Here is an 11893-nt window from a genome sequence, read left to right as displayed (position 1 = left end):
TAGACAACTATTTTTGGGCTAGAGAGATGGCTCAGTGGACATTAGAATGTCACAAATACCTGAGTTTAATTCCCAGCACCTACATGGTGGCTCACAATTATCTATCTGTAACCCAGTTCAGGAGGATCCAACACCCTCTTCTGAGCTCTACTGATAATACACCAATACACATAAAAATTTAAGAATACAGATCTTTCACATGTTTGGTAAGAGTCACCCCAAGGTACTTTATTCTGTTTGTGGCTATTGTGAAGGGGGTCATTTCCCTAATTTCTTTCTCAGCCTGCTTATCCTTTGAGTATAGGAAGGCTACTGATTTGCTTGAGTTGATTTTATAACCTGCCACTTTGCTGAAGTTGTTTATCAGCTGTAGGAGTTCTCTAGTGGAGTTTTTTGGGTCACTTACGTAGACTATCATATCATCTGCAAATAATGATAGTTTGACTTCTTCCTTTCCAATTTGTATCCCTTTGACATCCTTATGTTGTCTAATTGCCCGAGCTAGTACCTCAAGTACAATATTGAAAAGATAAGGAGAAAGGGGGCAGCCATGTCTAGTCCCTGATTTTAGTGGGATTGCTTCAAGTTTCTCTCCATTTAGTTTGATGCTGGTGTCTTAGTCATGGTTTCTATTCCTGCACAAACATCATGACCAAGAAGCAAGTTGGGGATGAAAGGGTTTATTGAGCTTACACTTCCACATTGCAGTTCATCACTAAAGGAAGTCAGGACTGGAACTCAAGCAGGTCAGGAAGCAGGAGCTGATGCAGAAGCCATGGAGGGATGTTTCTTACTGGCTTGCTTCCCCTGGCTTGCTCAGCCTGCTTTCTTATAAAACCTAAGAGCACCAGCCCAAAGGTGGTACCACCCACAAGGGGCCCTCCCCACCTGATCACTAACTGAGAAAATGCCCCACAACTGGATCTCATGGAAGCACCTCCACAACTGAAACTCCTTTCTCTGTGATAACTCCAGCCTGTGTCAAGCTAGCTACCGGTTTGCTGTATATTGCTTTTACTATGTAGGTATGGGCCTTGAACTCCTGTTCTTTCCAAAACTTTAAGCATAAAAGGATGCTGAATTTTGTCAAATGATTTTTCAGCATCCAATGAAATGACCATGTGGTTTTTTCTTTGAGTTTGTTTATGTAGTGGATTGCATTGATGGATTTCCGTATATTGAACCAACCCTGCATCCCTGGGATAAAGCCTACTTGATCATGGTGGATGATCATTTTGATGTGTTCTTGGATTCGGTTGGCAAGAATTTTATTGAGTATTTTTGCATCGATGTTCATAAGGGAAATTGGTCTGAAGTTCTCTTTCTTTGTTGAATCTTTGTATGATTTTGGTATCAGCGTAATTGTGGCTTCATAGAAGGAATTGGGTAGTGTTCCTTCTGTTTCTATTTTGAGGAATAGTTTGAAGAGTATTGGTGTTAGGTCTTCTTTGAAGGTCTGATAGAATTCTGCACTGAAACCATCTGGTCCTGTGCTTTTTTAGTTGGAAGACTTTCTATGACCCCTTTTATTTCTTTAGGGGTTATGGGACTGTTTAGATGATCTATTTGGTCCTGATTTAATTTTGGTATTTGGTATCTGTCAAAGAAATTGTCCATTTCCTCCGGATTCTCCAGTTGTGTTGAGTATAGGCTCTTGTAGTAGCATCTGATGATTTTTTGGATTTCCTCAGTTTCTGTTGTTATATCCCCCTTTTCATTTCTAAGTTTGTTAATTTGGATACTTTCTCTGTGCCCTTTGGTCAGTCTGGCTAAGGGTTTATCTATCTTGTTGATTTTCTCAAAGAACCAACTCCTGGATTTGTTGATTCTTTGTACGGTTCTCTTTGTTTTCACTTGATTGATTTCAGCCCTGAGTTTGATGATTTCCTGTCTTCTACTCCTCCTGGGGGAATTGGCTTCTTTTTGTTCCAGGACTTTCAGGTATGTCATTAAGCTGTTAGTGTATGCTCTCTCCATTTTCTTTTTGGAGGCACTCAGGGCTATGAGTTTTCCTCTTAGCACTGCTTTCATTGTGTCCCAAAGATTTGGGTATGTTGTGCCTTCCTTTTCATTAAATTCTAAAAAGTCTCTGATTTCTTTCTTTATTTCTTCTTTGGCCAAGGTGTCATTGAGTAGAGTATTGTTCAGTCTCCATGTGTATGTGGGCTTTCTGTTGTTTTTGTTGCTATTGAAAACCACTCTTACACCGTAGTGATCTGATAGGAGCATGGGATTAGTTCGATCTTCTTGTATTTGTTGAGGTCTGTCTTGTGACCAATTATATGGTTGATTTTGGAGAAGGTACCATGAGGTGCTGAGAAAAAGGTATATTCTTTTGCTTTAGGGTGAAATGTTCTATAAATATCAGTCAAATCCAATTGGTCCAAAGCTTCAATTAGTTTTACTGTGTCCCTGTTTAGTTTCTGTTTTCCTGATCAGTCCATTGAGGAGAGTGGAGTGTTGAAGTCCCCCACAATTATTGTGTTAGGTGAAATGTGGGCTTTGAGCATTAGTAAAGTTTCTTTTATGAATGAGGGTGCCCTTGCATTTGGCGCATAGATGTTCAGAATTGAAAGTTCTTCTTGGTGGATTTTTCCTTTGACCAGCAAGAAGTGTGCCTCAGTGTCTCTTTTGATGACTTTAGGTTGAAAGTCAATTTTTTCTGATATTAGAATGGCTACTCCTGCTCGTTTCCTGTGACCATTGGCTTGTAAGGTTGTCCTCCAGCCTTTTACTCTAAGGTAGTTTTTGTCTTTGACATTTAGGTGTGTTTCCTGTATGCAGCAAAATGTAGGGTCCTGTTTCCTTATCCAGTCTGTTAGTCTATGTCTTTTTATTGGGGAATTGAGTCCATTGATGTTAAGAGATATTAAGGAATAGTGATTATTACTTCCTGTCATTTTGATGTTATTTTTTATATTTGAGTGGTTATCTTCTTTTGGGTTTGATGAAGGAAGGTAACTATCTTGCTTTTTCCAGGGTGTAGTTTCCCTCCTTGTTTTGGAGTTCTCCTCCTATTATTCTTTGCAGAGCTGGGTTTGTGGAAAGATATTGTGTAAATTTGGTTTTGTCATGGAATGTCTTGGTTTCTCCATCTATTGTGATTGAGAGTTTTGCTGGGTATAGTAGTCTTGGCTGACATTTGTGTTCTCTTAGAGTCTGCATGAGATCTGCCCAGGATCTTCTAGCTTTTATGGTCTCTGGTGAGAAGTCTGGTATGATTCTGATAGGTCTTCCTTTATATGTTACTTGGCCTTTTTCTCTTACTGCCTTTAATAATCTTTCTTTGTTTAGTGCATTTGGGGTTTTAATTATTATGTGGCGAGAGGTATATCTGCTCAGGTCCAGTCTGTTTGGAGTTCAAAACCATCTGTCACAGGGTTCAATGCCCTCTTCTGGTGTGTCTGAAGACAGCTAAAGTGTACTCACATACATAAAAATAAATAAATACATACATAAATTTAGAAGAAAGAAAGGAAGGAAGGAAGGAAGGAAGGAAGGAAGGAAGGAAGGAAGGAAGGAAGGAAGGAAGGAAAAAAGAAAATACAGTTTAAACCACCATTTAGGTTTCTTCAAAAACAGGTCATGAGTACAGTGATTTTTTTTTAATCTGTTGTTATGTGCTCACAAACTTGGACTTCCCCAGTCCCATCACTTATCATCTGTCTTTGCAATCACTCAGTCATTAATATCATAAAAACACAGTGTCCTTAAAGGCAGGGCCCATTGCTAGTTCTCTCCATGTGTGAGTAAATTATTTAGAGACAATTTAATAAGCAAATCAGGAGAATGTATACATACAAAATATATCATGTCTCCAGGAGAGAGAGATCTTTATATAACTCTTCAATATTAGATATGTTATCTGAAAATATATGTGTGGTTTCTTTTTTGTTTTGAGACAGGATCTTTCTACCTAATAATTCAGACTGGCCACAAAGCTTTTGTTTTGGCCTTTCCAGAGCCACCACACCTGGCAGTAGCTACTAATGATGCAATCAACAGAGGCAGAGATGAAATAAGGTAACTTGTAGCCCAGAGTGGCCTTGAACTCTCTATGGAGGTATGCACTGTTGCACAATATTTGATCACATCATGAAACCCGAGATTGCATGGTTTGCCAAAAAAAAAAAAATCCTGTTTCTAGTTATGGTATATCTCAGCCTTAGCACACATCTCTAATCCCTCTGGCTAGAATACAGACACACCCTTAGCACACATCTATAATCCCATAAAGTTTGTTTGTAAAAGGAAGCACCCATGTTTGAAAGTGATGCCTAATTGAGTGGCAGAAAAAGTGGTGTATCAGAGAAAGATTTAACAGAATAGGATATGCCCAGCTCTCACAAGAAAAGAAGAAAAGGAAGCTACTTAAGAAACATCAGCACAGAGAGAGAAGAGGAAGAGCAGTTTTACCAGGGGAGTTTTACTGGAGAGACAGGTTGAAGACAGAACAAGCTAGACATTCATAGGGCAAGCCAAAGAATGAGAAGAAGCCAGAAGATTAAAATAGATTATCAGAGTTAGAGGCCAAGCAGAGCAATTCAATCAGAGTCTAAGAAAGAAGCCAGATTGAATCAGTCAGCTTAGAGAGGAGCTTAAGCCATAACAACTGAGTTGAATCAACCAGCTGAGAGCTTAGAAAGAACTAGGGAGGGGTGAGCTTATTCAACAGCAAGTCTCAGAGACTGAAAACATTCAGGGCCTAGATTAAATTGTATGGAATCTAGAAGCTTCCAAGACCTAAGTTAGCAGATGGAGGCAGTAAGCCTCCAAGACAACAATTACAACAGGCAAATAAAAGTAACATTTACCAAGCACAATCACCTTTGGCTAGTAATATAACTTTAAAAGTTGCAACTAGAACTGATTTTTTTATCATCATTAATATATACTAATTTTACATATTAATAGGTGTCACTATGACAGTTCCATGAATATATAAATCATTTTGGCTATATCCACTTTCCCAACTACCTTCACCTAATCTCTTCCTCTCTAAGGTCCCCCTACTCTTCTCTGGCAGTCCATTAATTTCATATGGTCTTTTTCTCCTTTTCAGATTCCCCATATAAGAGAAAACATGCAATATATGTCTTCCTGTCTCTGCCTTCTTTCACTTGTATACACACACACACACACACACAGTCTTCCCTCATGCTGAGGATTGAATACAGGACTTGCAAAGCACTTTACTTACCACTGAGCTGCATCCCCAGCCCTTCTAAAAATCTACTGGCCTTCATCTACTCAACTAAAACTTAAAAGTTTTCACCCTTAAAACTGTAAGAATAAAAATCATTTCTGTCCTCAAATCAGAATATTATTCTACATACATTCAATATATACTACATTGTGAATTTTTTTTAAAGTAAGCTTCACAATCTTCTACATCTTATCTATTTTGTTGTTGTTTAAGACACTGCCTAGTCCTGGCTGTCCAGGAACTCTGCCACAAGAGTTCTGAAATTAAGGGCATGTGCCACCACGCCCTGCTCACATTTTCTTTTGCAAGAGCTTGAGATTAGATAACATAGCCTCTTAGAAAAGATTCCAAAGGCCTGTAATTCAAAGTTCTCGGCATTGCAATTGAGGAGCCCAGAAAGTAGATCTTACCCAACCACGCTCCAGCTCCTGAAATCTCTCCAGCCACCTGGAAATTCTTCCAGAGACCTGAGGCCCCTTAAGCCACCAGTTTCTCCTTCTCCATTCAGCTGTTTGGTGTAATTTTAGGAAAATTGTCATACAGATGAAAACAAAATAAATTAGTGTTTAAAAACTAAAATGTACTAGTAATTTTGACACAGTAGGAATTCTTTTCCAAGAGGTCTTCCCACCTTTTCCAAGGGGGAAAATGTCTTAGACAAAAGCAGTTTGTGGGGCTTGATGAATTTCAGCCCCCAAAAGAGCTTAACAGGAAATTTTGTTGCCAGGCATCTACCCTGTAAAGATCATCACTTCTTTCAATCTAGCAGTAAGTGACAATGTTCACTTTGCAATTATTTCCCAGGAAATACAGGAACAATGGTCTCTCACAGTGCGGCACTGCCACCTTGTGGTTAGAGCCAAAACCACAACCTGTGACTTCTGTTGGCTTTTTCTTTCCTTTTTTTCCTTTTCTTTTTTCTTTCTTTCTTTTCTTTCTTTCTTTTTTTGTATTGTTAGGGCTGAAACAATTTCTAATTTATTACAGGAAATTCTCTTACAGATCAGGATCCATCTATATTAAACCTATCTGAGACCAGTAACACTTCATGTTGCTCAGAAGTTCCATCATATCTTTTGCTTTCAATATTTCTATTATTCAAGCTACACCAAGACTCTGCCCACCTCATCCCACCCCATCCCATGCTACCCCATTCCCACCCCAAAAGAACTGCAAAAGGAAAAGAAAACATAAACTGTAATTTTGACATCTCAACACCACATTTTACAAAAACCCTTATGAGGCAGGAATGAGAACACAAATATAAAACAGGAAAACACAGCATTTTTTTTTTTTTGGTACATACGAATTAATACCAATGAGCCATTTGATTACTCAAAAAAAACTGTACTGTGTATTTTTGTGAACACCTGAGCTTTTGATGTATGGCTTAGGACAGTGTAAGAAATAAAAATTCAATCTTAAGGGCTGGAAATATTGCTCAGTGGTAGAATGTTTGTTGAGCATCCTGAAGACCCTTGGTTTGATCCCAGAGCTGCATACATGTAGGACATGAAAGTATTAGTAAAATCATCTAAGGAAACAAAGACCACAGGTGGGGGAGATGTGCCCAACATGTACTCTATGAAACGTCCTCATGGGGACTGGCAATAAGCTCAGTCGGTCAAGTTTTTGCCATGAGAGCACTCATAGAGAAAGCCAAGTGCTTAATGGTAACCCAAATGGGAAGCCAGAGACAGGCAGAGCCCTAAAGCTCACTGGCCAGCCACCCTAGCCAAATTGGAGAGCTGCAGGCTTAGTGAGTTTATGTCTCAAATAATAATGTAAAGGGGCTGGAGAGATGAATTAGAGGTTAAAAACGCTGACTGTTCTTCAAGAGGTCATGAGTTCAATTCACAGCAACTACATGGTGGCTCACAACTACATAGTGGTAATGGGATCGGATACCTTCTTCTAGTGTGTCTGAAGACAACTACAGTGTACTCGAATACATAAAATAAAATCATTTAAAAATTAAAGAGTGATTAAAGAAGACATTTACCATCAACCTCTGGTCTCCACATGCATACTGACACACATACACAATCATACACACACAGAAACAAAGAAAAAATGTCCTTAGTAACACACTACCATGTACAATGAATATATACTTTAAAGTATACTTTATTGTAATAGTAGCATATATATATATATATATATATATATATATATATATATATCAGTTTTTGAGAAATAAACTAATTTCAAGATATGCCAAACAGACTCAGTGTTCCATATCTTCTCAAATATGCTCAAACACTGTCACTGAGAATTAATCCTCTTTTCTCATTGTCTTTCTCTTTTCCATTCAGCCAATTTGTGGGCATAAATTTTGGTTGCAGGGAGAACTCAGTTATGACCTTTTTCATTCAGAATATTCTGCATACCCTGTGAGCATTGCTATTTCCCTCTTTTTCCCTCCTGTCATAATGAAGTGGCAGGCTCTTTTGTTGAGCAGCCTAATAGGGCTGGAAAGGAAAGGCCACCAAGTATGTAGCACATTCTTTTTTTTTTTTCTATCTTGTGTTTTTGCTGTCTTGCCATCCATGTGCTTATTATCTCTAGGAAGGGCAATAGCTCTAGATTTATCTGTTGAACCTTAACTCTTGAGTTGGTCTGGGGTCTGCTTTTTATGTAGCAGGCCCACAGTCCTGGTTGCTAAGGATACTTCTCACTACACGAATGAAATTGAGAGACATCATGAAATTGAAGGACACTGATTCAATTTGTCCATGATTCATACTGGCTTTTCTTACATCTGAGTGTTGTCTGAAAATTATATTGCATTCTTAAATGGCAGCCCAAACCCAGATTGTTTGAAAATAATTTATTGCATTCTTAAATGGCAGCCCAAACCCAGATTGTTTGAAAATAATTCCAAGACACTAAGAAATCATTCTTAAGAGGCAGATTCTGTAGTCTGGCTGCAAGATCAAAATTATGACAGCTTGTCTTAGTCAGGGTTTCTATTCCTGCACAAACATCATGACAAAGAAGCAAGTTTGGGAAGAAAGGGTTTATTCAGCCTACACCTCCCATATTGCTATTGATCACCAAAAGAAGTCAGGACTGAAACTCAAGCAGGTCAGGAAGCAGGAGCTGATGCAGAAGCCATGGAGGGATGTTTCTTACTGGCTTGCTTCCCCTGGCTTGCTCAGCTTGCTTTCTTATAGAACTCAAGACCACCAGCCCAGGGATGGTACCACCCACAAGGGCTAGGCCCTCCCCCTTTGATCACTAATTGATAAAATGCACCATAGCTGAATCTCATGGAGGTACTTCCCCAAATGAAACTCCTTTCTCTGTGATAACTCCAGCCTGTGTCAAGTTGACACACAAAACCAGCCAGTACACAGCTCAAGCAAGATTTTCTAGATGTCTATAGAGCTTCACATATAGTACAAGTAGAGATAATCTCTTATTCGATGTATAAAATCATGTCAATAAAAAAAAGCCTATGGCCAATGAGATAATGCAGGAAATAAGAAGTGGGAGTTCCAGCAGAGAGGAGAATTCTGAGAAACAGCAGTCCTGAAAAGATTCACCTCCAGAAGGCTAGAAGGATGCTGAGACACTGAGACATATTTGTCCCAGAATTCTGATTCATCCAACTTCAGACTACTTCTTTAGCAATTTCATCAAAGCTTTCTTCCAGGATACCTTCAAAACAGCTAGCTAGACTGTCCAGTATCACAACCTGGTGCAGTCAGGACTTCTGTTAAGTCTTGAACTTTCTCAGCATGCAGAAACAGAACATATAGAGACAACCAGTTTTCTTAAGATTAACCAGTATCTCAATTTTCTTAATACCTCCAAAAGGAAAATGACACCCCAAATCAGCAAGAAGCAATTTTAAGAAAATGATGCATTCCCTAAAGGTTGGGTGGATGGTTTTTGGTCATTCAATGAATGATAGATGTTTGTTGTCCTTTGAAGTGGGAGGGGCCGTTTACAAGTTGTAATGGTTGGGGAAGGGGCAAAATGAGGAAATTAGATTCAGGGGTTCCTTTCTCTCTTTTTTTTTCTTTTTCTTTCCTATATCTTTCTTTCTCTCCTATCAAGTATTACGGGAAAAAGGGAAAGGGGAATGAAAAGGAAAAGGGAGATATAGGAATAATACAGGAATAATAGGAATAAATGGTAGATTATTGAATCTACTCTTAAGCTATAGAGCTACAACTAGCCAAAAATCTTACATTGGTATAGATCTTTGTACATTGACACAAACTTAAGGTTATATTTGGTTACAATATATTATGTATCAACTCTTATTTAAAGTATTATACCTAAAAATACAACATAAAGTTCTAGTCCTTTTATAAGTTGCCTTTACAATCTCTTTAAGATAATTAAGAAATGCAAATTAGAGAGACGGGCCTCCATTTTGGTTCTCGGACACCAGAGAGATCAGACAGACTCAGGTACGCAAATACAACCCGAGACCAACATCGAGGGGATCTAAGCCCGATGGGCGTTGGCCTGCACCCAGGCCCTGGGCTGGTTGGGGGGCCACTGGTGTGCAAACCGGTTTGCCCAGGCCGGTGCGCGCGTGTGCGGGTGCTGCCGCCTACGGGAAGCCAGAGAGTCCTAGCAGGCAAAACCGGCTAACAGGCTAGCCCGAGGCTGACATAGCTGGGGTCTAAGACGGTCAGGCCCTGGACTGCCCCCAGCCCTGGGCTGATCAGTGGGCCATCTGTGTGCCGACCCGTCCAGGAGGTTGTTAGCCCAGCAGACTCTCCCTGCACTCTCAGGGAGCGCACACACCACCATCCTGGCCACCTGACAGACCCAATTAACACTCACAGCTGAGGGGAACTTTGCTCAGACATTGGCCTGCCAGGCTTTTGCCTAGACTCAGGGCCTGAGCAGCTAGGCTAGCCTTGTGTGCACCAACCCGGTTGGGAGTTCCGCTGGCCAGCAGAGTGATCAGTACTCAGAAAAGGTCCCTGCAGCATACACCCTCAGCACTCCCTGAAGGAGCAAACGGGCACCATCTGGTTCACGGACACAATCTGGGGCAAAGCACACTAGAGCTGCAAGGGCACCCAAGAGGAGGACAGCACATCAGCAATCTGCAACAGGGGAAACCCTGCCATCCAGGGTTGCAGAAATAGCCCTAGAGCCTCTCAGGAGGCTGAAACACCAGCCAGAGACAAGACCAACTAGCTCCAGAGAACAAGATGGCAAAGGGCAAACACAGGAACACTACTAGCAGAAATCTAGGCAATTTGGCAGCCTCTGAACCAAACTCTCCAACATCAGCAAGTCAGGGTTATGCCAACACACCAGAGAAACAAGATATGGATTTAAAATCACTGTTCATGATGCTGCTAGAAGAACGCAAAAAGGACATAAATGAATCTCTTAAAGAAATACAGGGGAACATGAATAAGCTAGAAACCCATATAATGGAAACACAAAAATCACTTAAAGAAATGCAGGAGAATAAGGCCCAAGAGATAGAAGCCAATAAAGAAGAAAGGCAAAAAAAAAAAATAAATAAATAAATAAATAAAAAAAAAAAAGCTTAAAGAAATGCAGGAGAACTTGTGTCAACGGGCAGAAGTCGTGAAACAGGAAACACAAAAATCTCTTAAAGAATTACAGGAAAACACAAACAAACAAATGATGGAACTGAGCAAAAACATCCTGGATCTAAAAACAGAAGTAGAAACAACTAAGAAATCACAAAGGGAGACAACTTTGGAGATAGAAAACCTTGAGAAGAAATCAGGGGACATAGATGCAAATATAAATAACAGAATACAAGAGATGGAAGAAAGAATCTCAGATGCTGAAGATACCATAGAAACCATTGACTCAACTGTCAAAGAAAATGCAAAATGCAAAAAGCTAGTGTCCCAGAACATCCAGGAAATCCAGGATACAATGAGAAGACCAAACCTAAGGATTATAGGTATAGATGAGAATGAAGATTTACAACAGAAAGGGCCAGCAAATATCTTCAACAAAATCATGGAAGAAAACTTTCCCAACTTAAAGAGAGAGATGCCTATGAATATACAAGAAACCTACAGAACTACAAACAGACTGGACCTGAGCAGAAATACCTCCCGTCACATAATAATCAAAACCCCAAATGCACTAAACAAAGAAAGAATATTAAAGGCACTAAGAGAAAAAGGACAAGTAACATATAAAAGAAGACCTATCAGAATCACACCAGACTTCTCACCAGAGACCATGAAAGCTAGAAGATCCTGGGCAGATCTCATGCAGACTCTAAGAGAACACAAATGTCAGCCAAGACTACTATACCCAGCAAACCTCTCATTCACCATAGATGGAGAAACCAAGATATTCCATGACAAAACCAAATTTACACAATATCTTTCCACAAACGCAGCTCTGCAAAGAATAATAGGAGGAAAACTCCAAAACAAGAAGGGAAACTACACCCTGGAAAAAGCAAGATAGTTACCTTCCTTCATCAAACCCAAAAGAAGATAACCACTCAAATATAAAAAGAACATCAAAAATGACAGGAAGTAATAATCACTATTCCTTAATATCTCTTAACATCAATGGTCTCAATTCCCCAATAAAAAGACATAGACTAACAGACTGGATAAGGAAACAGGACCCTACAATTTGCTGCATACAGGAGACACACCTCAGTGTCAAAGATAAAAACTACCTTAGAGTAAAAGGCTGGAAGACAAC

The sequence above is a fragment of the Apodemus sylvaticus genome, chromosome 9 (genome assembly GCF_947179515.1).
Source record: "Apodemus sylvaticus chromosome 9, mApoSyl1.1, whole genome shotgun sequence".
NCBI lineage: Eukaryota > Metazoa > Chordata > Mammalia > Rodentia > Muridae > Apodemus > Apodemus sylvaticus.
This window is presented reverse-complemented; position numbering follows the sequence as displayed.